Raw genomic sequence first — 26,287 nt, 5'->3', positions numbered from 1 at the left:
ACAAAAACTTACAATACTAAGCCCAACCACATGGGTGACACTAGAGTCCTATCTAGGTGGAGCGCCCTCTAAGAGCGGTAGTAGGTGGCCTGGAATGTAAGGTGGGACCTCTGGTGATGAGTGTTTCCCAAATCTTCGGAAGCTTAATGCAACCATATTTGTTAAGATTTGGTTGGTTTCTGAGAGCTGCTGCTGCTTCTAAGAAAAATCTCTCTTTCTTGAATTTGCTGTGGTGGAGCATGGTGGTTTTCTTCCTGTGGGTGGTGTCCAAAACATGGTCAGCCAAGCCTGAATGGCCATAGTTGTGTTTAACGATCTACGACTTGTGTTCCTCCAGGCGGATGGATGCTGATCTGCCTGTCTGTCCAAAGTACGCAAGCTTACAGGAACAGGGTACTTTGTAAACTCCAGACAGAGAGAGAGAGGAGGGAGCTGATCTTTCGTAGAATGGATAAGGGTAGCAAGTTTGTGGTGGGGCTTATATGCTGTGTGTAGGTTGTACTGTTTTAGTATCTTGCTATTTTTTCCGAAGTGCCTCGGATGTAGGGTATGGTGATGGCATTTTTAAAATCTTGTTGACGAGAGGGACGTGGAATGGGGGAGGAATTTATTATTTTTTTGATACTGTGTTCGCTGTAGCCATTGGAGAGGAAAGTTCTGTGTATGTGGTTAAGCTCAGTAGTGAGGGTGGTTCCACTGGAACAAAGATTGTGGGCTCTCTTGGTAAGGGTTTTAATGATGCCATATTGTTGTGAGGGGTGGTGGTGGGAGAGTTTGTGAATGTATCTGCCTGTGTGTGTGGGTTTTCTGTATACAGTGAAGGCAAGTGTATCATTAGGCAGGCGCGTGACTAAGGTGTCTAGGAAGGGTAAACAATTGTTCTTTTCCTTTTCCATAGTAAACTGGATTCTTGGATGTAGGCTATTGAGATGACCGAGGAAGGGGTCTAACGTGTCTGGACCATGAGGCCAAATAGAGAACACATCATCTACATATCTTAGCCAGATAGAAGGTTTGAGTGGGGCTGAGTCTATGGCTCGTTTTTCTAAATCTTCCATAAAGAAATTGGCAAGGGGGGTGAGAGGGGGGGAACCCATGGTGGTTCCCTCTATCTGCTTGTAGATTTTGTTATTCCAAGAGAAATACCCAGAGTTGGTGGCAAAGGAAAAGAGATCTAAGATGTCAGAGGGGAAAACGTTTTCTAAGAGCGATAAAGTGTCAGTTAAGGGAATATTGGTAAACAAAGAGGAGATATCAAAGCTTACTAATATGTCTGTATTATTCAAGGTTAAATTTTCTGTGAGGGCTTTAAAGTGGGTCGAGTTTTTTATATAGGAAGCTGAATTTCCGGTGAGGGGGGACAGAGTTGGCCAGCTGTTTAGACAGTCTGTAACAAGGTGCATTGGTGGCATCTACTATAGGTCTGAGTGGGGAATTGGGTTTGTGGATTTTTGGTAAGCCGTATATTTGGGGGGGGAGCGGAAAGGTTGAAGTTTTTTTCGTGACGTCAGGGGGCCAGGAGGTTACTTTTTTAAGTAAAATTTTTAATTTCTTAACTTGTGTTTTTGTGGGGTCGTGTTCTAGCGGAATGTAGGTAGCACGATCGCGGAGGATGATGTTCATTTTGCGATTGTATTCGCTGGTATAAATTACGATTGTATCCGCTAGAACACGACCGTTTTTGTGTGCATGTTACATTAATTGTTTTTGTAATCCCCGTAGATGTCCTAATGACTATGACGAAATATAGGAAGTATTAAATTCTATTTTAATTCTTTTTGAATGTTGTAAAAAATCCATTAAACCTCCAACATAAAGCTGTAGTGAGAGCTGGATGTAGTCAGATGGATTTGCTCTTGATCACTTATTTAGCACAGCTTATTATTGCTTGCTTTTATCTGCCGTGAATCTTATAAAGTGAGAGAGCCATTCATTGAAGAAAAAACTAAGCTCATCATAAATGTGCATCAGTTTTTGTGGTTGTAGATTATGAGGCCTTCTGTAAGAATTTAAGTGGTAGATAATCTGCTTCAGGCCTCAGCCAGTATGAGACTACCACTTTGCCGGGCTGAGTGGTTGGCATATTTACTCTCCATCCAAAAAATGGTTCAAGGTTCAAATTCTGCTGTGGGCATGGATGTTTGTGATTGTCTGTGAAAATATTAGTGGTGGGTGGTGGTAGATGGCATTGGTGTGGGTGGTAGTTGTGGTTCATTGTAGTTGGTGGATTCAGTGGTGGAGATGGAGAGTTGTTGCCCTCTCTCAATGAGTCTTTGGACTCCTTGGAGGTGTCACATAATAATAATATAATTAAATTATTTAAATCGCGAACTCCTGAAATGGATTGTAAAGCTCCATGTTTGAGCTCTAGAACAGAGTTTGAGGATTATGTATGGGTTCTAAATGTACTAAGGTCATTCATGGGAGGAGTGTTCTAATAAAAAAAAAAAAAAAAATAGTATACCATCCATATACAAAAATCCTGTGAATTATTGAGTTTTTATATCCATATTGAATTTTTTTTTAATCTATCACATTTGCCTGTGGATCATATTTTAGTGTAATTCATTTGAACTTCAGTAGTTTATTGCATCATCCAGATATCAAAATCTTTGAATTAATTATCGTGTTTATATTCTGAAACAGATAGGTTTTCATTGAAACCAAAGTTACATAGTGAAAAGAAATAAAGACTATATCACAGTTTTTGTACCTACCCCTTACACAAGTAGTCAAAAAGATTTAAGTTGATGGTTAATTTGTATCATTTGTGATTTCCTACTGTGCCTGCTTCATTCCATTTTTTATAGTGTCTTTATTTTTATAATGCTATATATGCTGGAGTTTTGCTTAACCGAATTCTGATGGAATATTAGTAAAACACGGTGTATTAAATAATACACTGTTCTGTGTTAAGATCAGTTAAAAAAAAAAAAAAAAAAAAGGTTACCATGACTTCAAGTTAGTGTTTTTCAGGTCATTATCATCACTCTAATTCTGCTCTGCTGAGGATTATTAAATTCACAGATAGGTATCCATAATACTCATTTCTTTTCCATTTCTCCAAATTTTTCCATACTGTGTTCAGTAAAAGGAGTTAATTTGATTTTTTTTATCCTTTTCTGTGATTTGATAGTGCTTTGAATTAGTGTGTTAATGAATATCAGTATCCCTGAGATCAAAAGTCATAATGGGTCGCCTTGTATTTAGACTTTCCAGACCTTCTGCAGGGAAAGCATGGAATCTTTTTATGCTTATTCTTGGATTCCTTGGACCCTTCCCTTTCTTCATTAATGATTGTAGTTAAATAAAATCAACTTAATTGTCAAAAATTCATGAAACTCTTCTATCAGTACCTAACTGAACTGGGTGTCAGTTATAGTCTTTATTTTTTTATGTTAATTTTTAAATTCATCTTTATTATATTTTTGCTTTGTAACCCTTTTAAGCAATACTTCATCACATTCCTATCAGTAGCAATTTGTGCGTGAACCAGAAATGTTTCCAACCTATATCTGAATATAAAATGAAGAATATATAATAATTCATTATATATATTCTTGAACAAGTTGTAGGGATTTGATGAAAGATTGTACTCTTGTCTTGTTCTTCTTTCTGCTCAGAAGTTCAACTTCAAAATTTATTTTCATGACTAACTCAGCATTGGTTATTGAGATTTTTAATGATAATTAATCAGATTTGATGGAATACCTATTTCCACCAGTACCATCAGTTTGGCTGTGGTCAACTATATCAACTGCTTTGACATAATCTATAAATTTACTATAGTTAGAGATCTGTTCAATTCATGTGATTTACCCCACCACTTTTACAGCCCCTAAAGCTGACCTCTGACATCATTCTCCAACTAATGCAATAGATGACCAATGCAAATTGCCTCCCATAAACTTTGTCTCCTGCAGTTTTTCCAGTAAAAAGACATCAGAAGAAGACAACTTATATACTAGTCTTCTGGTGCCAGTGCATGTCCAAGTAGACTCAGACATTGTAGAGACAATCCTGTCCTTGTATAAGCAAGCACATATCCGGCCTCTTCTAAAGGGGGAGGGGTTCTGCTGTTAAAGTGCCATTCTATTGCCATTATCTCAGTCTTCTCCAGAATAATGGAGAGATCCATTAACAGTCAAGACTACCATTTAATCAGCAAACCACCAGTATGAATTCTGCCAATTCAGATCCACTATTGACTTCTCACTCTACATCACTGGAAGTATGCTGTGGAGAAGTTTGGAGAAACAAGTACTGTTGACATGTCCAGAACTTTTGATTGTCTAGCATGAAGTCCAACTCACTAAATGGCCTTCCTTTGGACCTACCATCCTCTGTAACCAGGTAGCAAGCTTTCTCTGTGTTCATTTACTGCATGTCATGCAGTAAATGATGGGTGGATCCCTCTCTTTGAACTTTGCCACCAATGCAGGCATACCTCAGAGCTCAGTTCTTTCTACCACCTATCCTCTTTCTCCTGTATGTAATGACCTACTCTCAATCATCACTAATCCTGTCCACAGCTTTGCTGATGATAGTACACTGTTCATCCTACTGATTTCACAAACCATGCAGTGTTCATTCTAAGCTTCAAGATCATAAAGATCTTTCTTTCATAAGAGATATCAGCTCTCCTACTCTTACTCTCAGTAATACACAAATGACCAGAACAGTATCAGATCTCTCCTCTTGCATTGATATTCCAAGCTCCAACCATTCCTGGCCTGGTTGGCCAAATGGTTAGCGTATCTGCTCTCCAGCCAAAAGTCTGTGGGCCCAGCCGTGGGCATGATGTTTATGATTGCCTGTGAAAATACTGGAAGCAGTAGATGGTGTTGGTGTACATGATGTGGTTCGCTGTAGTTGATGGGTTGAGTAGTCGCTATAATTGGTAGAGATGGAGTGTTCTATACTAGGTGCCTTCCCCCGATGAATCTTTGGACTCTGTGCAGGTGTCACGTAATAATAATAATAAATAATATTTGGGGTGCTTAATGGTCAAAGCTGTATAACTGAGAGGAGACCTCCACATAGCCTTTAAAGGAATGTGGAGAACCGACCAGGGCTTCTCACCTAAAGTCAAATCATCACCTTCTTGTGGTACACCCTGTTGGGTATCTACCTGGATACTGAACGAACGAGGATGGGCTGGCAATTTGGGATTTAGCCGACCAAATTGTATTCCTATTGGTTAAACCAAAATACAAAATGATGGTAACATGACAAAATTTCATGCCGGCTGGGGCGTCTCCTGGTTAAACAAGGCCATGTTTTCGCCAGGGAACCAGGACGAACAGCAAAAAGTCAGCTACTGGAACAAATCTGAAAAAACACCCCAAATGAACATCACCAGGGTTAAAGATCAGTACTATCAACATAAGAAGCCTGAATGGCAAAGAAATGGAGCTAGCGGAGGAATTAGACAAGTACCAGATCGACATAATAGAGGTGACCGAAACAAAAAAGACAAAAACTGGTGAGATCTTTCTGAGCAATAAATATAAAATGTTATATTCAGGCAATGACAATCAAGGAAAAGAAGGAGTAGCCATAGTATTCAACATAAAATACGAGGCTCATCTTCTTGAATGGAGGCAGTGTCAAGTAGAGTGATTTGGTCAAATATCAGAATGGGGAACTGGACAATGAGACTTATTTGTGCCTATGGTCCCACAGAAGGCTCTACAAAGGTAGAAGTGGAGGAATTTTTTGAGGCTCTAGAGAAAGCTACTGACACAATGAAAAAGGAAAAGTTGGTCCTTGTTGAGGATCTAAATAGCAGAGTAGGATTGTCAGATATACAAAAATGTTTTGGGAAAATTTGGAGAAAAGAGCAAACCTAATAATAATGGCAAATACCTGTTGGATTTCTGCTCAGGACATGGACTGGTTATTACTAACACCATGTTCCAACTTAAAAATGTGCACAAATTCACATGGAGAGAAGAGGCAAGGTAGAAGAAAAGTCTCATTGACTATGTTATTATTCATAGTGATGTTTTCTCCCTGGTGCAGAACACCAGAGTGTACAGAAGATTTGAAATTGGAAGTGATCACTATTTAGTCTTGAGCAGGATAAAATTGAATTCCATATTGAAAAGAATGACATGTAGGAAAGATTTAAAGCGAATAAAAGTTGAGCAACTCTCAGATGTGAACTATAGACTAAAATACACAAAGATTATTGAAGAAAAAAAATGAAAGAGTTTGAGAATAGGAACCAAACCTTGTAGATTCAGTGGTAAGTCTGGAAGAAAACCCTGATTGATTCAGCTAGAGAGGCATGTGGTGAAGTTGTCTGCAAGGATAGAAAAATTAGAACTCCATGGTGGACACAGGAAGTTAAAGAGTCTGTGAAGGAAAAGAAGAAAGCATATCAAAAGTTCCTGGCAAATAAGTCAGCTTTTGCTCTTATAGAATACAGAGTCAAATGTAAAAAATCTAAACCGTGTGTAAAACTAGCTAAACAAAAGTCATGGGAGGACTTTGGCAAGAACAAATATAAATATCAAGAAGGTGGCAAAATATTCTGGAGGTTGTTGAAGAAGCTTAGGAATGGAGGAAAGAGTGTTGTAAAAGGAGTTAGAGATGATAAAGGTGATATGAAAACAGAAAAAAAAGATATCCTTGAAGTATGGAGTAATTATTTTAAAAATTTGCTAAATGAAACAAGCAGTGCTGACAGCACAGTGATAAAAAAAAAACACTGACCAGGCATGCAGTCAGGAATACATATCCATACTTGAAGTAGAAAAAGCCATCAAAGGCTTGAAATGTGGAAAGGCAGCAGGAGTAGATGATATTCGACCAGAAATGCTGAAGTATGGTGGTATAAAAGTCGTACAGTGGCTGCATAGTTCAGAATGCCTGGACAGAGGGACGAATTCCCGATGATTGGAGTAGAGTTCTCATAGTACCCATTTTAAAAAGAGAAATAAAACTAAATGTGAGAATTACAGAGGTATATCCCTACTGAGTGCTCCTGGTAAGATATATGCAAGTATACTTGAGAAACGATTGAGAAGAATTGCGGAAGAAAAGCTGTGAAGAACAAGCTGGATTCAGGTCAAATAGAGGCTATCAGGATCAGATCTTCACTTTACGACAAATAGTGGAGAAATCATGGGAATATAACAAAGATCTTTATTTAAGTTTTGTCGATTTGGAAAAGGCATATGACAAGGTGCCAAGAGAGAAGCTATTAAATACGCTACAGTTATATGGTGTCAATGGGGCATTATATCAAGCAATACTTAGTCTTTATTTGAGTTGTAAGTCAGCAATTAGAATTGAAGGAAGTACAGGAAGATGGTTTAATGTTAAATCTGGTGTGAGACAAGGATGTACATTATCCCCTCTGTTATTCATTATCTATATGGATTGCATTATGATAGAAAGTGGTATTAAACATGATATCAGAATTGGAGATGTTAATGTCAGCTCTTTGCTTTATGTGGACGATGTTATACTTCTAAATAAATCTTCTACAAGTCTGCAAAATTCTCTGACTAAATTGAATAACTGTTGTAATAGATATGGTATGAAGGTCAGCAATAAAAAGACAAAGACAATGAAAATAGGCAGAATCATTGAAAATGTATTGTGTTGTGAATGGAGAACCTGTGGAACAAGTAAAACATTTCAGCTTCTTAGGCACAATTTTTAGTGAAGATGGTAAATTATATATGGAAATAGACAATAGAACACTAAATTAGCTGTATACAAGACAGTGTTCAAACCAGTTTTGACTTATGGATCTGAGAGCTGGGTCAGAAGTAATACACTTGATCAAAGACTAGAGACCGTAGATATGAGAGTCCTGAGAAAGATTAGAGGTGTGATTAGATGGCATCAATGGCAATATCTTATGAAAAACGAGGATATTAGGAAAGAACTTGACATTGTCGGCATCCAGGAATGCATTAGCAGAGCTAATCTCAGGTGGTGTGGTCACTTAAACAGACGGGGTGAGGAAAGATTAGGAAAATGAGGGTTCTCTGCCAGGTTTGCAGGAAAATGACCCAGAGGAAGACCAAGATATAGGTGGATTGATACGGTACAATGTGCCTTAGATGATAGAAATATAACATCTGATAATGATAATATTGGAGTCTTGACAAGTAATAGACTGATTTGGAGGAAAATTGTAGATAGGAAGTTAGTAATGATGTTAATTTTTCATGTAGTACTGTCATATCCTGTACAGCACTTGAGGGTGCATGTCAGGAATTTGATGATAAATAATAATATTTATCTCAAGCCTCTAAAAAACTATGCATTCTTTTCAAGGCCGTTCATATCACCCATCCTTAGAATACTGTTCACGTTTGGGGTGGTGCATCTCAAACCTTTAAGACCTGTTGATTCTTTCAAGAGAAGAGCACTTTGACACAAAATGACCTACTCCTCACTAACTGACTGCTGCTCTGTCTTTTTCTTCATGAATATTGCTCCACTGAACTGGAAGTTATTTCATTCTATCATTCTTCCACTTTTTGTTGGAACTATTGATACATGAGCAGCATTTGCCCAACATTCCTTTTCAGTAAAACTGCAAACACTTTTAATCACCTTTTCTTTTCTGTATTCTTTTATTCCATCTACTGCTGTCATCTGAAACACTTCCTCATGAAGTATTTCTCAACGACCATATCTCCAAGAAAAATGTCAGTAAATTTCTTTCACCTCACAAATGACACTGATGTTCTGGAGGTTCTTCCACCTGTTGTATATAGGTTTAGTATCATAGTTTTTTCTGAAATTTTTGTAGTATTTGCTATACTTCTCTTTTTAAAGCAGAAATAAAAGTAAGATCAGTCCTCAACTTAGAATGTTGTTCAATCTCATTGTAAGTCAGAAAGCACTGTATGAACCTTAATTATATGCACCATTAACATGCCTGAATACAAAAATATGTAGGTCTGTTTTTGTTATACTTTTAATTTCTCTGTTTGTTGTGAAATAATACAGTATTCAAACCATAACATAAAATTATATACTATATTGTAAAATATAATGAAATGTGAATGGGCTTCAGTGAACTTACCAGTAAAATATTCTTCTGGAAACACAGAGAAAGCACTATTTTTCAAAACAGCTTCTTTGTTAATTGGGTGTGGTTCATTAGAGGATGTAGAGGAGGCTATCATCCACAGTTTCTTCTAATTCGCTAGATGCATAACCATCTTACATTATGTCCAACTTAATCCACGGTTTAACTTTCCTTTTCTGCATAAATTTAATTTTAGCATGCAGTTGATGCTTCCATTATTTTGTTTACTTTGCTAAATCTTTCCATGTTCGGTACCATTTCTTCAAACAACTGACTTTCCTTATGAACATAGGCAAAATGTAGCCAACTTTTTCCCCTGTAAACCTTTTTGGAGGCTTGGATTCTTTATCTTATTTTTCTGCATTTTTTTTTCCCTGTAATTTTCTCTAAGTCTCTAAGATCTTCATTTGAAAGCTTTTCTTTCATAGCTTTCATCATCAGCTCTACATCTTAATTGTCAGCCTCCAACTCTTTAACTAGCAGCACTATCTTGTCACCAGTCCTTGTAATGCTTTGTTCTTTGTTGAATCCTTTGAGTGTGTGAACATGTGTGCAAACCCCAACTTAGATAAATTCAGACTTATGCAAATTATTTGGAAACTGCTATAGAATGAAATATCAAGTTTTAAAATTTTACATGAAGTACCTATGTTACTGACATTCAACCTAACTTTGTGGTTTTCTGCAAGGTATGCAGCCTATGCCTTGTGCCTTCCTCAGACTTGCTTTATTTAATATTGAATGTGCTGTGTATTTGTATTCATACATGTTAATAAATTTTAGTGTTTTTGTATGCAATGGTCAGGTATGTTTATAACTGAAAAAATGAAAATTGATTCATAAACAAATGAGAACTAATCCAGTAAAGAAAATTATGAAGAAATAAATTTGTTAAGGTGGACAAAAGGTAATGGCCATAAGAACTGATCATTTTTTTATTTATTTTTTATTTTATTTTTTTTTATGTTGGGCCCATATACAGGAGGTTGGCTGGTCAACCTATAGTACATTAGTACTGTATATGGGTGATGGGTTGTGAAAGGAGAAACTTGTTTACATTTAATTTGAATGCCTGTATATTGTATTCCTTGGGAAATACATCAGAGGGAAGACTGTTCCATAGTACTGCAGTAGCAGGGATGAATGAGGAGGAGAAGAAACTTGTTCTATGGGTTTCAAGGTGTACTGTAAAAGGATCTTGGGCGGCAGCTGTATGTGTTCCAATGGGCTTGGTACAGGGTGGAGGAAATTATTGATGCTGTTTCAGATGAACCTTTCCTGTGAAAGTAATTATAGAATTTACAGATTGCAGAGACCAAGCATCTATGTGAAAGTGGGGGGAGTGAGTTGGTGAGGGATGGGACATTTCTTAGTCTAATTGCTCTCCTCTGTATTGAGTCAAGCATTTTGAGGGAGCTTTTTTGGAGCCCCACTCCAGATGTGAGAGCAGTATTCAAGAGCAGGGCAGATTTGGACTTGTGTAGTGTTAACAGCTGTTTAGAGGTGAAGTAGCATCTTGAGCAAAAGAGAAAACCTAGTTTTTTGGAGGTTGAGGTTGTGATGTATTTATGCCAGGAGAGGCTTGATGTCAAGGTAATTCCGAGAAGAGAAATTTCGTCTTGTCTGTGAATTTGAGTGTTATCGAAAACAGTGCTAGGAAAATGGTTCTTTTTTTGTGAGAAATGAGACAGAACTGGGTTTTACTAGCATTGAAGTTGACAAGGTTGTCTGAGCCCCATCGGAGGATGGCTTGTAGGTTGGAATTAAGGGCAGATATGGTTGTTGTTCTGTGGGTTGAAGTGAGTTGTGTAGGGTAGGATTTGTCAAATGAAAGGGAGGAATGTAGTTTGTTGTCATCTGCAAAACTGTGTATTGAGTTAGAGGCAAACTGAAGTAGGTCATTGATATATAGAAGGAAGAGAGTTGGTGAGAGAACTGAGCCTTGAGGGGACCCCAGCATTGGTTGGATGGTGAGAGGATAGGGAGCTGTCTACCATCACACATAGTGTGTCCAGACAAGAAGCTGGTAATCCATCTGCAGAAGTCCTGAGGCTGTCCAAATGATGGGAGTTTACTTAGTAAGCCTTTGTGCCAGACTTGGTCAAAGGCTTTGGAGATTATCAAGTGCAACTACTTGGGATTCGCCAAATTTCTCCATAGCGTTTGTCCAGTGATGGGTGATATATGAGAGTAGATCTCCTGTTGAACGGCTTTGGCAGAATCCGTACTGGTGGTCGCTTAGTAGCCGGGTACCTTCAAGGTAGATTTGGATTTGAGAGTTGAAGATTTTCTCCATTACTTTTAATAGGACTGAAGTGAGTGCGATAGGTCATTAGTTAGATGGTAGTGATTCGTCACCCTTTTTAGGAATGGTTTGAATATAGGCCAGTTTCCAGGTTTTGGGATATATATTGGTGGAGTAAGTGAGTGTGTACAGGTGACATAGGATAGGAGTCAGTTCAGATGCACAGGCCTTCAGGATAATTGGAGGAATTCCGTCTGGGTCAAGAGACTTTTTTGTCTAATTTAGACAACAGATTTGTGATGACTTTTTGGCAAAAGGATGTAGGGGAGCATTGTATGTTGGGCAGTTGGAATGACTGGAGGGCATTTGCCATTGTCAGTTATGTGTGCATTGGAGGCAAAGTGTGATGGCAGCTTATTCCACCTATTCACCACACTCTAAGTAAAAAACCTAGCTCTAACACCCTTGTTAACCACGTTCTTACCCAGCTTCCATGCATGGCCCCTAGTCCTCCCACCACCAGTCCTATTTTCAAAAATATCTTCTGGATTAATCTTATAGAAACCCTACAGTAATTTGAATGTCTCAATCATATCACCCATTTTCCGCCTATCGACCAATTTTTGCAACCCACAAATCTTCAACCTATTCTCAAAAGGTTCATTCCACAGACCTGCTATCATCTTGGTCACTCGTCTCTGGATCCTCACCGGTTTCTTCGTGATGGGGAGGTAGTAACTGGGTAGTAACCATAACTGCGCACAGTAGTCCAGATGGGGTTTTATCAAGGCTCGATACAGAGGAACAATAACTTGTTTGTCTCTGCATGTTAAAGTATTTTTCAGAAGCCAAGCTGATTTAGAGCTGATCAGAAGCTGATTTAGCCACTTTTGCAATGTACCCCTTAACTTCAATTGCCTATCCACCAATACTCCCAAATCCCTGGCCTCATCAATCTCCTGGAGTACGGTTCCACAAATGTGATATACTGCTGCTATTCTTTTCACCCCAAAATGCATAACCTTACACTTTGCCACATTAAATCGACATCCATTTTTCCTAGCCCAGTCTTCCAAACTATCCAAATCATCCTATAAAATTTTGACATCCTGTGCACTCGCAATTGCTCTACCCAACTTTGCATCATCAGCACACAAGTGAACACTTCCTCTCAGATCCTTTCCTATATCATTGATGAACAAATTGAAAAGGAGTGGTCCAAGAACAGAGCCCTGCGGTACACCACTAGTCACAAGACGTCTTTTTGACTCCACTCCTGAATAAATCACTCTCTGGTATCTCTCCTTCAACCACCCTCCTATCCATCTCACCAAACCTATATCCATCCCCATCTGCTCCAGTTTACTGATTAGGGTTCCATGTGGTATCCTATCAAAGGCCTTGGCAAGGTCTAGTAGTATCACTGTAAACCCACTACCCCTATCCAGTTCAGCCGTCACTGTGTTATAAAACGTGAGCAAGTTACTGAGGCATGATCTACTCTTCACAAAACCATGTTGTCCCCCATACAATATCCCATTTTCATCTATCCAATCCTGTATTTTTCTTGACTAATTTCTCTAAGACCTTGACAATGATTCCTGATATGCTAATCAGTCGGTAATTTACAACAGCAGTCTTGAAACTCCTTTATGCAGAGGAACTATTTTCCCCTCCTTCAACCCGCTCGAGACTAACCCAGACCCGAGACTCAAATTAAACAAAATGGTCAAGGGTACTGACAATTCATTAGCTGCTTCTCGTACTACACGAGCTGGTATACCATCCAATCCCACAGATGTATTGACATTGAGGTTATGCAATAGACTACTCACCTTCACTTCATTCACCACAATTCCCGTATAATCTACTGGTTTATTCGTTTCTGCAATGTCACCACCTGGATGATATATTCTTGCAAAGTGCTCACTCAGTAACTCAACTATCTCAACTGATTCAGTTACCTCCCTACCATTGGCATTCTTTAAAATCATTCTGCCATGTACATTTTTCCTTTTACTTGCTACATATCTAAAAAAACTGTTTAGGATTCTCTTTAGCCTGCATGGCCAATGTTCTTTCGTAATCCTTTTTTGCTTTTCTTACCACGCTCGTCACCCTTCTGGCCTGCACTTTATACCGTTCATGTGCCAGCTGGTCACTTTTCTCCTTAAATTCCCTCCATAGTTGTTTCTTTTTTTGCAGCTCAAGCTTAACGGTGTTATTCATCCATTTAACCCCTACTTGATTTATTATTCGGACTCTAGGTATACAGTCAGCCATTGCTTCATGCAAACACTTCTTAACTGCCTCCCATGCACTATCAACTTCTAGTCCTTGCAGTTGTACATGCCATGCCTCTGAACCAATCCATCCCCTAAGCTTGTCATACTTTCCAGCCCGATAATTCCACATGTACTCTGTCTTAATTGAAAATTCCACAAAATAAAGTCAAGACCCTATGATCACTCTCACCAATTGGTGGCAATGTGGTCATATTTGTTACAGCCAAATCCTCAGATGTAATTACTAGGTCAAGCACTCTCTGACCCTTAGTATTTTCCATACATGCTGTCGCAGATGGTTATCCCTTAATAACCGCATAAAATCCAATTCCCTCCTCCCGTGTGTCCTCTCCTCACTCCAATCAATGCGACCATAGTTGAAATCTCCCATAATAATCACCCTCCTTCCGCTCAATTCTTCTATTTGCTTGTGCATACTGTCACCACCATCTTTTCCATCACCTTGTCTATAGCAGCACCCAATTGTATAGTTAGTTCTGCTAGCCACACTCTCACACCAAATGGCCTCAAATGTGCTCTTTTCTCTATCCTGCAATTCAACTTCTATTCTCCTTGGCTGTAGCTCATCAGCTATCATCAATAATACTCCTCCCCCCATTTTATTCTCTCTGTCATTCCTGAACACACTATACCCATCACATTCAATCCCACTAGCTATATCATCTACAGTCAGCCATGTTTCACTAATACCAATAACCTATGGTCTGGAAGTGCCAACCATGGCCAAAAATTCTTCCTTCTTGTTCCTAATACTCCTAGTATTAGTGTACATGAATTTAAGACCACCATTAGCCCCAACCCTACCTTGATGCCTTATATTAACTATCCCACTCTGGTTTGTTGTCCTTATTTGCTCTAGCATATTATATTCATTCTTACATTCAACTGCCTCCCTAAGTACTGTATATCTACCCCCCCCCCTTAACAAATCTAGTTTCCCTGAATTTGCACATCCACTACATTCAGCAACACTTTCTCAAGTCTTCTTACACCATAACCATTCAAATGCAAGCCATCCATCTTATATAGATCCTTTCGCCCATCAAACTCACTCCACACGTCCACAAATTCCACACCACTCATCATACATAACCCATGCATAAAGTCATTCGCAATTATGGCCCTCCTTTTAAACATTTCACTGTTCATACTGTGGCAAAACACTAATCATTCTAACTCTCTCACTCTTTTCTTTTGCTACCTCAAACAATTCATTCAGGTCTTCTATCATTTCCATTTTATCTCCTTTCAAATCTTTCGTACCTGCCACAACAATCATTTCTTTCACCCTTTCCTTTTGCTCTCTAATAGACTCAGTTACATCCTTTATGGTCGCACCAGGTTGGTACGATTTTGTCAAATCCTCTACTAACACACCTCGTACTAACGAGTCTCCATACAGCACTCTATCCTTCATTTTGTTCATGTTCACATTCATACGTCTATTTTTCCTGTCATACCTTTTATTATTGGTTGGTTCATTCAGTCGACTTTTGTTCATGCACTCTAGCTGCTGTTTTGCCCTTTCTATCGCACCATTCAACAACGCGATCTCACTTAATGCATCTATCTCACCTTTTTTATTCTCTGAGAAACCATTAATACTAATACTATCATTCACACTTTCTACATTCACACTCTCATAATTCTCATGTACAACCTTGCCGTTTCTTGTCATATCGCTATTTTCTTCATTCTGAAGTTTGACAAAAATATCACACTCACGATCCGAAATACACTTCAATTCCTCATTCTCCCTACATTTTCTACACACATTCAATCCTTTATTATCATCTATCCACACTCCGACCGCACTCCGCAAAGTGTACATTTCACAGCTAGTACACTGACTCATTTCTTTTATACTACCGTTCTTTGATAAAGATGGTGAACCATCATTACTGGACGCCATTTTCCTTCGTACAGGTGCCATAATTATTTGCAACGTGTTTTATCAAATAATAAGTTATAACACCCCAAAAACACAGAAACAGACGCACTAAAATACGCAAGGCAAACAAAACTACGCAATATTAAGTAATTTTATCATCGATAACTGAAAATAATACTTATCTTATCAAGAGCTTGCACGAACACTACACATGTTTGCCTGATCATGAAAAATCGCGATCTCATCAATAATCTACTGCTTTATTCGTTTCTGCAATGTCATCACCACATGGATGATATATTCTTGCAAAGTGCTCACTCAGTAACTCAACTATATCAACTGATTCAGTTACCTCCCTACCATCGGCATTCTTTAAAATCATTCTGCCATATACATTTTTCCTTTTACTTGCAACATATTGAAAAAACTGTTTAGGATTCTCTTTAGCCTGAATGGCCAATGTTCTTTCGTAATCCTTTTTTTGCTTTTCTTACCACACTCGTTACCCTTCTGGGCTGCGCTTTATACCATTCATGTGCCTGCCGGTCACCTTTCTCCTTAAATTCCCTCTATAGTTGTTTCTTTTTTTTGCAGCTCAAACTTAAAGGTATTATTCATCCATTTAACCCCTACTTGATTTATTATTCAGACTCTAGGTATACAGTCAGCCATTGCTTCATGCAAACACTTCTTAACTGCCTCCCATACACTATCAACTTCTAGTCCTTGCAGTTGTACATGCCATGGCACTGAACCAATCAAACTCCTAAGCTTGTCATACTTTCCAGCCTGATAATTCCACATGTACCCTGTGTGGGTACATGTGGAATTATCGGGCTGTGAGGTGGCTAAAGGTGTGGAATTTACGAACTTAATTGTAAATTCCACACCTTTAGCCACCTCCCAAGTCATGACCCTATGATCACTCTCACCAGTTGGTGGCAATGTGGTCATATTTGTTACAGCCAAATCGTCAGATGTAATTACTAAGTCACGCACTCTCTGACCCCTAGTATTTTCCATTACATGCTGTTGCAGATTGTTATCCCTTCATAACCGCATAAAATCCAATTCCTTCCTTGTGTCCTCTCCTCACTCCCATCAATGCGACCATAGTTGAAATCTCCCATAATAATTACCCTCCTTCCACTCATTTCTTCTATTTGCTTGTGCATACTGTCTCCACCATCTTTTCTATCACCTGGTCTATAGCAGCACCCAATTGTATATTTTGTTCTGCTTGCCACTATTTCACACCAAATGTCCTCAAATGTGCTCTTTTCTCTATCCCGCAATTCAACTTCTGTTCTCCTTGGCTGCAGCTCATCAGCTATCATCAACAATACTCCTCCCTCCCATTTTATTTTCCCTGTCATTCCTGAACACACTATACCCATCACATTCAATCCCACTAGCTGTATCATCTACAGTCAGCCATGATTCACTAATGCCAATAACCTGTGATTTGGAAGTGCCAACCATGGCCAAAAACTCTTCCTTCTTTTTCTTCCTAATGCTCCTAGCATTAGTGTACAGGAATTTAAGACCCTTATTAGCTCCCATCCCTACCTTGATGCCTTATATTAACTATCCCATTCTGATTAGCTGTCCTTATTTGATCGGGCATATTATACTCATTCATACATTCAACTGCCTCCCTAAGGTCTGTATATCTACCCTCTCCCCCCTAATAAATCTAATTTCCCTGATTTTGCACATCCACTACATTCAGCAACACTTTTTCAAGTCTCCTTACACCGTATCCATTCAAATGCAAGCCATCCATCTTATATAGATACTTTCACCCATCGAAGTCACTCCACACTTCCACAAATTCCACACCACTCATCATACATAACCCACACCATAAAGTCATTTGCAATTATGGCCCTCCTCTTAAACACTTCAATGTCATACCGTGGCAAAAGACTAGTCATCCTAACTCTCTCACTCTTTTCTTTTGCTACCTCAAACAATTCATTCAGGTCCTCTATCATTTCCATTTTATCTCCTTTGAAATCATTCGTATACCTGCCACAACAATCATTTCTTTCACCCTTTCCTTTTGCTCTAATAGACTCAGTTACATCCTTTATGGTCGCACCAGGTTGGTACGATTTTGCCAAGTCCTCTAGTAACACACCTCATACTAACGAGTCTCCATACACCACTCTCTCCTTCATTTTGTTTATGTTCACACTCATGCGCTTATTTTTCCTATCATACTTTTTTATTATTGGCTGGTACACTCAGTCGACTTTTGTTCATACGCTCTAGCTGCTGCTTTGCCCTTTGTATCGTTCCGCTCAACAATGCGATCTCACTCATTGCATTTATCTCATCTTTTTTACTCTCTGGAAAACCATTAATTTGCTCTGAATTAATACCATCATTCACACTTTCTACATTCACGCCCTCACAGTTCTCTGGTACAACCTCGCCATTTCTTGTCACATCACTATTTTCTTCATTCTGAAGTTTGACAAAAATATCACACTCACGACCTGAAATTTATCAACGATAACTTAAAATAACACTTACCTTATCAGGAGCTCTCGCAAACGACTACGAATCCCTCTAGCTGCGACGTATGATAGAGGCGGAAATAGTGTAGGGCAAAAGTTACAGCCAATTGCCTTGGCAAGGGACCAAAAGGCACAGCTGCCATTTGGACAGGCTGCAAGCTTCCTGCTTTTTTCCCCATTCAAAATCTGTTTTAGAAGTACAGTGGTGCCTTGGTTAACAGCGGCCTCAAATAACGACATACTTGGTTAACGACAAGTGGCTGTAAGAAAAAAATCTCTTGGTTAATGAAACAGGCTTTGGTTAATGACTCTCGATTATGTGAACCTCTATCCGATCTAAAAAACCGGAATTTTCCGATCGCACTCAGTCATGCGCAGGAAGACATTGTCGAATAGAGAACAGCCACGTGGCATAGCTGTGAAGCTCAGATACATTTGACCCATCATCGCCAGCTGTTTACATTTTCCAATTATTGTTTCTTTTCTTGTAGTGTACTGTGCTTTATTTTAAAATTTGTGGTTATAAATGCATTTTATGTTGAAAATGAGTATTTAAGCATTTATTTTTTGTGTTGGTTCATATAGACAATAAATTGGCGGGTGCATGTCACTGTTCATTAGCCATCAAAAGGCAAAATCATATCTCATCTGTATAATAATCGTATCTATAAGCCGTTAATCAGTGTATGTTACGGTAAGTGCTGTATCTAATATCATCACCTTACAAGCGAAATGCACTAAGTTTAAAAAATTGCAGGTTTCAAATTTAACTGTTAACTTTTATTTCAAAAAGTTTTTTTTTTGAACTTTTACTTTTATTTTCAGGTGACGATATGTTCTTTGTATTCCTTGTCTTAGTGTTGTACAATTTGTAATAATACCGTATTTTGCATATCTTTTTTTTATAGAGTGAATTTTTTTACTTTGTGACAAAATGGGTCCCAAAAAGAAAGCTAGTGAGGGTGGGGGGGGGGGAAGAAAATTTTTCTCTATTGAACAGAAGAAAGAAATAATAGCAAAACATCATGAAGGTGTGGAAGTTATGCAGTTAGCTCAAATATATGAAACCAGTCAGTCTACAATATCAACCATTTTGGCTAAGAAAGAAAAACTTATGGTAGCTTAGGTTGATAAGGGAACTTCAAGGTTGAATGTCAGAGGGCTTCTTTTTGAGCAAATGGAAAATGTATTACTAATTTGAATCAAAGAAAGAGAAATGGCAGGTGATACCACATCTCAAAATGCAATCTGTTAGAAAGCTAAACAGATTTATCAAGATTTGAAAAACAAGACTTTGGGATCAAGTTCTGAGGTAGATGATGATGATTTCAAAGGTAGCAGAGGTTGGTTTGACAACTTTAAAAAAAGAACAGGAATTCATAGTGTGGTCAGACACAGAGAGGCAGCTAGTGCTGACAAAGCAGCAGCAGATAAATTTGTCAATAGCTTTACAAGAATTATAGAAAGAGAATACCTACCTCAACAAGTCTTCAATTGTGATGAGACTGGGTTATTTTGGAAGAAAATGCCCAACAGGACATTTATCACAAAAGAAGAAAAAACACTTCCTTTGCATAAACCAATGAATGATAGGTTAACATTGCTTTTAGCAGCAAATGCAAGTGGAGACTGCAATGTAAAACCAATGTTAATCTACCACTCAGAGAATCCCCGAGCATTCAAAAAGTTCAATTTCTCTAAATCCAATCTCTGTATTTTGAGGAAGTCTAACAGCAAAGCCTGGGTCACAAGAATAGAATTTAGAGACTGGATTCGTGAAGTGTTTGGACCAACTGTCAAAGCCTATCTTGAGCAAAACAATCTGCCTCTAAAAGCCATTTTAACCTTGGATAATGCACCTGGTCATCCAAGAGCATGCAAGAAGAGTTACCAGAGGAATTAGATTTTATCAAGGTGATTTTTCTTCCTCCCAAGACTACATCTCTGATTCAACCTATGGATCAGCTGATAATTGCAAATTTTAAAAAACTTTACACAAGGGCACTTTTTACCTGGTGCTTTGAAATATATGAGGCTATCAACATATCCCCTAAGAAAATTTTGGAAGAAAGAATTTAACATTGTCATAGCAATTAGGCTAATTGTAAAGGCTTGGCAAGAAGTAACAATGAAATATCTCAAAGCAGCATAGAGGAAACTGTGTCCTTCCTTTGGTAATGAAGAAACTTCAGATGAAGGACACAAATTGGTAAAGGATATTGTGGCAACTGCTCGTGATCTTAACTTAGAAGATGTTGAAGAATTATTGGAGATGCATGACCGAGAACTGTCTACCGATGAGCTAAAAGAACTTTTCAAGCAGCAGTGTGAAGAAAAAGGAAATTTCATCTGAAGATGAGGATGGAGAGAAAGAACAAATTACGATTGCTGAAATCAAAAATGTTTTGGCAAAGTGGGAGAAAGTGCAAAATGTTGCTATGAAATGGAATCCAAACAAATCTGAGGTTATCAGAACTGCAGATCTATTTAATGAAAAGTCCATGCAGTTTTTCAGAAACATTTTAAAAAAAGAGGCAGAAGCAAACAACCCTAGATATGTTTTTTACAGTTCCATTTGTCAAAAAACCCTGAAGTGAGCCCAGTTGTCCTGGTGATGATTGATAATTAAAAACTGTTTTCATGAACAATTCATTTTATTAATGTTAATTTTTATGACATTTTAAATGAGTTTTATTTGCATTTTTAATATGTACTATGGTTGTGGGGAGGAGCTGAAACAAATTAATCAAGTTTCAATTAAATCTTATGGGGAATCGCACCTTGGATAACAACGGTTTTGGTTAATGACAGTAATCCTGGAACGGATTACCGTCGTTAACCAAGGCACCGCTGTATTGATAGTTTTCTTGCATTTGTTTCGGGCTTCAGTGTAGGCATTGAATGAGGATGGGGTTCTTGATTTGAGCCAGTTGTGGTATGCCTGATTTTTCATTTGTACAGCCTTGGCACATTTTTTGGAGAGCCAGGGTTTAGTTAGGGGGACAGCAGGTCTGAGTAGTGTGGGGAATATATGCTATCATGCCAGTGAGGATCACTTTGGTGATGCGTTCGGTGCATATGTATGGACTGGAGGACCGGAAATCAATAGTCTAACCATGGGAATGAAGCATAGTCTCGGAGACTGCCCCATTTGGCACTATTATAATGCCAAACTACTCTTGTGTGAGTAACTGTGTAGGCATTGTTGCATGAGGGAGGAGATAAGCATTAAGTTGTAGTCAGAATTACCCCGGGGGGGGGGGGGCTTACTACATTCGCTGCATATTTGGAGGGGTCATTACTAAGGAAGAGATCTAGGGTATTTGGGGAGTGGTTTATGTTATCTGGTATTCTGGTCGATTTCAACAATTTGCGTGAGGTCATTAGTGACTGCAAATGTTTCAACATCTCTGCCTGCAGGATCTGTATGACTGGAAGAGGAAAGCCAATTGGTGTTACACCCAGAGGATGATTTCGCTGTTTGGGGAGTGGGACTGGAGAAAATCAACTTTTATGGAGAGGAAATGGAAGAGTTCAGAGTGATTAGTGGTATTAAGAGAGCGATAGAGACAGCAGATGAATTTGACAGTGGGGGGGGGATATCTTCATCCAAAGAAGGTCGAAGTCGGGCAATTCCAAGCTAATTGTTCTCTGGCAGGGTATGTCAGAGCGGATATATGCACAGACGCCACCCTTGGGTCGAAAGGAGTTATAGTATATAGTTAGGAAGGTTGAGATGAATAGTGTTGGGGGGGGGAGGTGAGATTTGAGTTTTGGTTTAAAAGATTAGGTAGGGTTTGGTGGTAGTGGATGCTGTTGAGGTTAGAGTTGAAGCCACGGATGTTGGTGAAGTGGATATGCAAGGTTCTGTGAGGCATGGGTTTGACCCAAAGGGTCCTATGCAGTGTCTGCATGCTGGTAGCTATTGGCGTCACTTGGTTTTTGTACTAGTTTGGATTGTTTGTAGTCTATTACCCAACTGTTGTCTCCATTTTGGTGTTTTTCTTTTAGTTGTTTTCGGAGTTGGCATCTTTGTTCTCTCTGCGCAAAGGTTAAATCAGGTGAGCATGTATGAGCGACTGGGGGCAAGTGTTCTTTAGCTTGTTGTTTATTGCTGTTATAAATTTGGTTGTGTTTCTTGGTGAGTCGCAGGTCACTTTCACGAGACATGGATAGTTCGTTCCGTCATTTCTTTTATTTATGTGTCCTATACAATGGCATTTGACGATGTTTCTGGGATCGAAATTGCATTCTCCTGCAAGTTTGCCGATGTCTTCTTTTAGGGATTTACCATTTTCTGTCGAAAAGTGCAGGATAACAGCATCGAGTTTCCTATTTTCGGCCTCGAGCGACTCATGTACCGATGATGCGATTCGTTCACAAAGTTCATTAGCAGGCACGGGCGCACTTGCGTTCAGGTGCTGATCATCGAGCATCTCGAGCTTAGTTTCCAACTTTCTGGTTTTGGAGGAGGAGGTATCGATCACGATATTAAGCTGCTGCTCGAGGTTTGTGACTCTTTTGCCTAGGTTTAGTATCTCTTTTATGGAAGGGAGGCACATCGTACAGAAGTAGGTCTGGTTTAGATAGGTGAAAAGCCAATTATAGTCTTACACCATCAACTGCAAATGCCTTTGTGAAGGATGTTGAATGTATAATGGAAAATGTGTGGGAGAATAGGCCACTTTAATGTTAATAATAAAGCTCTGTAGTGCCATCTTCAAACATGCTGAAATATCTGATAGTTTGCATTCCTGCTGAAATCTGAAGTTTCAGCAAGAATGGTACAATTAGAGAAGATTGATCCTAATGTATCATGGTTCTTAAAAACAAAAGAATAGATGATGTTTCAGTTATCAAGAGATTCATGAAGAGAAGAAAAATCGCACTATTCAATTATTTCTTGATAATTTGATTGGAAAAGTCAAAATTCCAATTTTTTTTTTCTTATACTGTATTATATTACTTTGCATTAATAATTGCATATTGAATTCTAATTATGCATCTGTGAATGAAACTAACAGAAATGAGCTTTAAAAAATGTTAATATCCTACTGTGTATACATACTGTAAATGCATAAGCAATAAAGTGTGACTAATGGGTGAGGTGAGTTAAATCAGACTCGCATGAAATCATGTTACATAAGTTTGCAGAATGTAATACTAATGTATGTTGGAGGTGAGCAGCTTCTTCCAGACACTTCATATAGTATTCTTTCCAAAATTTCTTGAGAGTTTATTCACTCAATTATCAGCAACAGCCTGAGGAAGTATCTGTTAAATAATTTCCTTAAAGTCAATAATGCCCTGTCCCATGGGTTGCAGGAGTGAGGCAGAATTCAGTGGAAAGTATCTTCATCAGGATGCATATCATCCAGATGCAGTAAATGGTCTGGAGTATTATCTAAAAGCAATAAAAATTTAATAGTATCTTTCTGATGGCAATTATGGGATAGGATGAAACAATTGAGGAATCAATTCTCAAATCCAGTCAACCACAGTATTTTTTTTTTTTATGTCTGTAAAAGACAGGAAGGGTGTGTGCTTACATTTTTGAACACTTTTGGGTTTTCTGAATGATGGGTTATAGATCATTTCAGCTACATTTCCTCCCTAAAGCAGCATAATCTGTATTAAATGCCTTCAATCATATCATACTCATTGCTACTTAATGGATATATATGCATTCAGGCATTCACTTCCAGGACAGGCTTCTTTTATGCACATAATATTTATTCGGGCAAATATTTCCTTCCAGAAAGATGATCAAGCTCCTCCTTAAAATACACAGCAGCATTCATATTGGCACTTGCTGCTTCCTTAATAACCTTCATGTTGTGCACACTGTATCTGTTATTGAACCTCTGAAACTGCCATTTCTTGCTTTAAAGTCCTGACCACATTCCTCTCCTGCCTACTAATTTAGGATTTCAAAAAGATAAGACCTTGTCTTCTTTCATCATTATTTGCATCTTCATTGGTGCAGATCCTTTCACTACTTCAGAGATTCAGTCTTTATCTTTCAAAAATAGCTGATGTCATGGAGCAATAACTTTTCCATTCTTATGATGCTGTATTATTTTTGCTTTCATTCCTAAATCAGTTCCCCCCCCCCTCCCTTCCCCTTGCTGGTCATTTCTACAAAGAATTGTAGCAATCTCAGTAAATTGCCAATGAACTAATGTTATCATATAGCAGACAGAGTGGTTGTCATTTGACTTTTTTCCCCCTCCATATTTTTGACTCCATATCTGGAGTTAAAAATAATATACAATAGGATTATCATGTTAGCAACACAATAGGATTATTATGTTGCAAACATGATAATTCTATTATCATGTTTGCAACAAATTGTCTGATGATGTACTTGACCTCCTGCAGGCCTACCACATATGATGTGTGATTCCATTGAAACCAGACTAGATATGAAAATATCTGTTTCAGAACAATTTTATATTCAGTTGGTATGTTTAAATTAACAAATTACAAACAGTGCTTGTATATATTGGTAGCTTAATACTGGAATGAAAATGACCTATAGTGAAAAACATCTCCCTCCATTCATTCATTGAGCACTGAATTGCACAGATGAGCAAAACAAAGTTAAATTTTATTGTTGCATTAAATACAGTACTATGTACTATATGTATATAGTGAGTAATTAGAGACAGCATGAATGAATATGACCCAGTATGGTGAAAAGCTGGTCTTGTTGGCTTCGTGGTTAGCATATCCACTCTCCAACAAACACACTGTGGGTTTGAATCCCACCATGGGTTCTCACACCAGGTGGTGAACTCCATCTCCCACCTATGGTGGGAGATGGAGTTCATCACCTGGTGTGAGATCACTGCCCCCACTTATTGGAGGCCTAAACTGACTTGAAAAAGTTCCATGGTTGGTCTCTAGAGCAAGTTTGTTAAAAAAAAAAAATAAATAAATAAAATAAATAAATAAAAATGCACGTGCACACGTATATTAAATAAAAATCCTTAACCCACCCACGGTACAAATGTACTATAAGTTCACAGATAAACCTTTTGAGTTGGAGCCGCAACATTCTTTCTGCACAGCCACAAGCTAAACAGTACAATAGTTTTATTGTACCAGTGAGTACAAATATAAACGTGTTAAGTTTTAAAAGAGGTAAACCGTGAGTAGACATAACTATACATAATAAATAACGGAAAAATTCACGTAGAAATATTATTTAATAGTATAATTTTCACTTGTGTGTCACAGGCATCTTCAGTATTGTACTGAAGATGCCTGTGACACACAGGCGAAAATTATACTATTAAATAATATTTCTACGTGAGTTTTTCCGTTATTTATTATGTATAAACGTGTTAACAGGATGGCCATCATATAAATGGTCGTAAGTCAGATACATTGTATTCAAGGACTTTACTTTTCTCAAAGTCTTTAGGGCATTGAGGTATTTTTCAGTAGTTAGTGGTCATGTTGCCTACATATGGAGAAAATCTCTTGGATCCTTCCATTTACACTGAATTCTGATTTTAGGACTGGAAGTTTGGAAATGCTGCTTAGTGTTAAAAATCATTTTTGATGATGAATATGCCCCTGTTTGAAATAGATTTAATTATTTTAGTGTCAAATACTTTCATTTTCAGCAGAGAGCTTTATCTGAACATTAATTATTATAAAAATCATACTTCATTTGCTGTTAATGTTGTGTATTTATATATATGTGACTGTTGTATTGACTGTCTTACCATTAAAGTAGAGTCATCAATGACTGGAATGAATGTTTTTTATACTTTTGACTATAATGCTTCCTCATTTATTTCTTGGATTCTGTTGGGTTCCCAGAAAAATAGACATTGTTTTCATTGTAGGAAAACATCTATGGGCTTTCTAATGAATTTAAGATATATAAAAAAATCGCGTTTTCTGTTTTCTTTAGAGTATGTGTTTTCTAATTTGAAGTAAACCTTCTTCTAGTGTTTCTTAATTGGAGTAAGTAAGGTTTGACATTGAGTAAGAGTAGCACCAGCACCAGTTTAAAAAAAAAAAAAAATCATTATTTTCTGTAGTTTGACAAATTACTTGTTTATACCTCTGGTTTGCACCTTGGTTTTCCAAGTTGGTGGCTGTTCCACTTTAAAGTTTAATTACCTTCTGTTGCAAGCTGTCCTCACGTAGTAGAGAAATTGCTTCTTTTTGTCCCTCCTTTCATTTCATCAAACACATCTCACAATTTCTTCCGTCTGTTGTGACCTTAACTGATGTTATACA

At 38.1% G+C, this 26,287-nt stretch overlaps 1 protein-coding gene across 5 annotated transcripts in view; it reads left to right on the top strand.

The window, feature by feature from the left end:
- The window catches only part of SCCRO4 (DCN1-like protein SCCRO4), a 264,907-nt gene that overhangs the window by 101,356 nt on the left and 137,264 nt on the right, over positions 1-26,287 (top strand). The gene's annotated exons all lie outside the window — the stretch shown is intronic.

This window comes from Typopeltis vanoorti, chromosome 7, assembly GCF_054136105.1.
Source record: "Typopeltis vanoorti isolate ZY-2024b chromosome 7, IOZ_Tvanoo_1.0, whole genome shotgun sequence".
NCBI lineage: Eukaryota > Metazoa > Arthropoda > Arachnida > Uropygi > Thelyphonidae > Typopeltis > Typopeltis vanoorti.
Note: the sequence above shows the minus strand (reverse complement) of the source record. Positions and strands in the feature narration are given on the sequence as shown.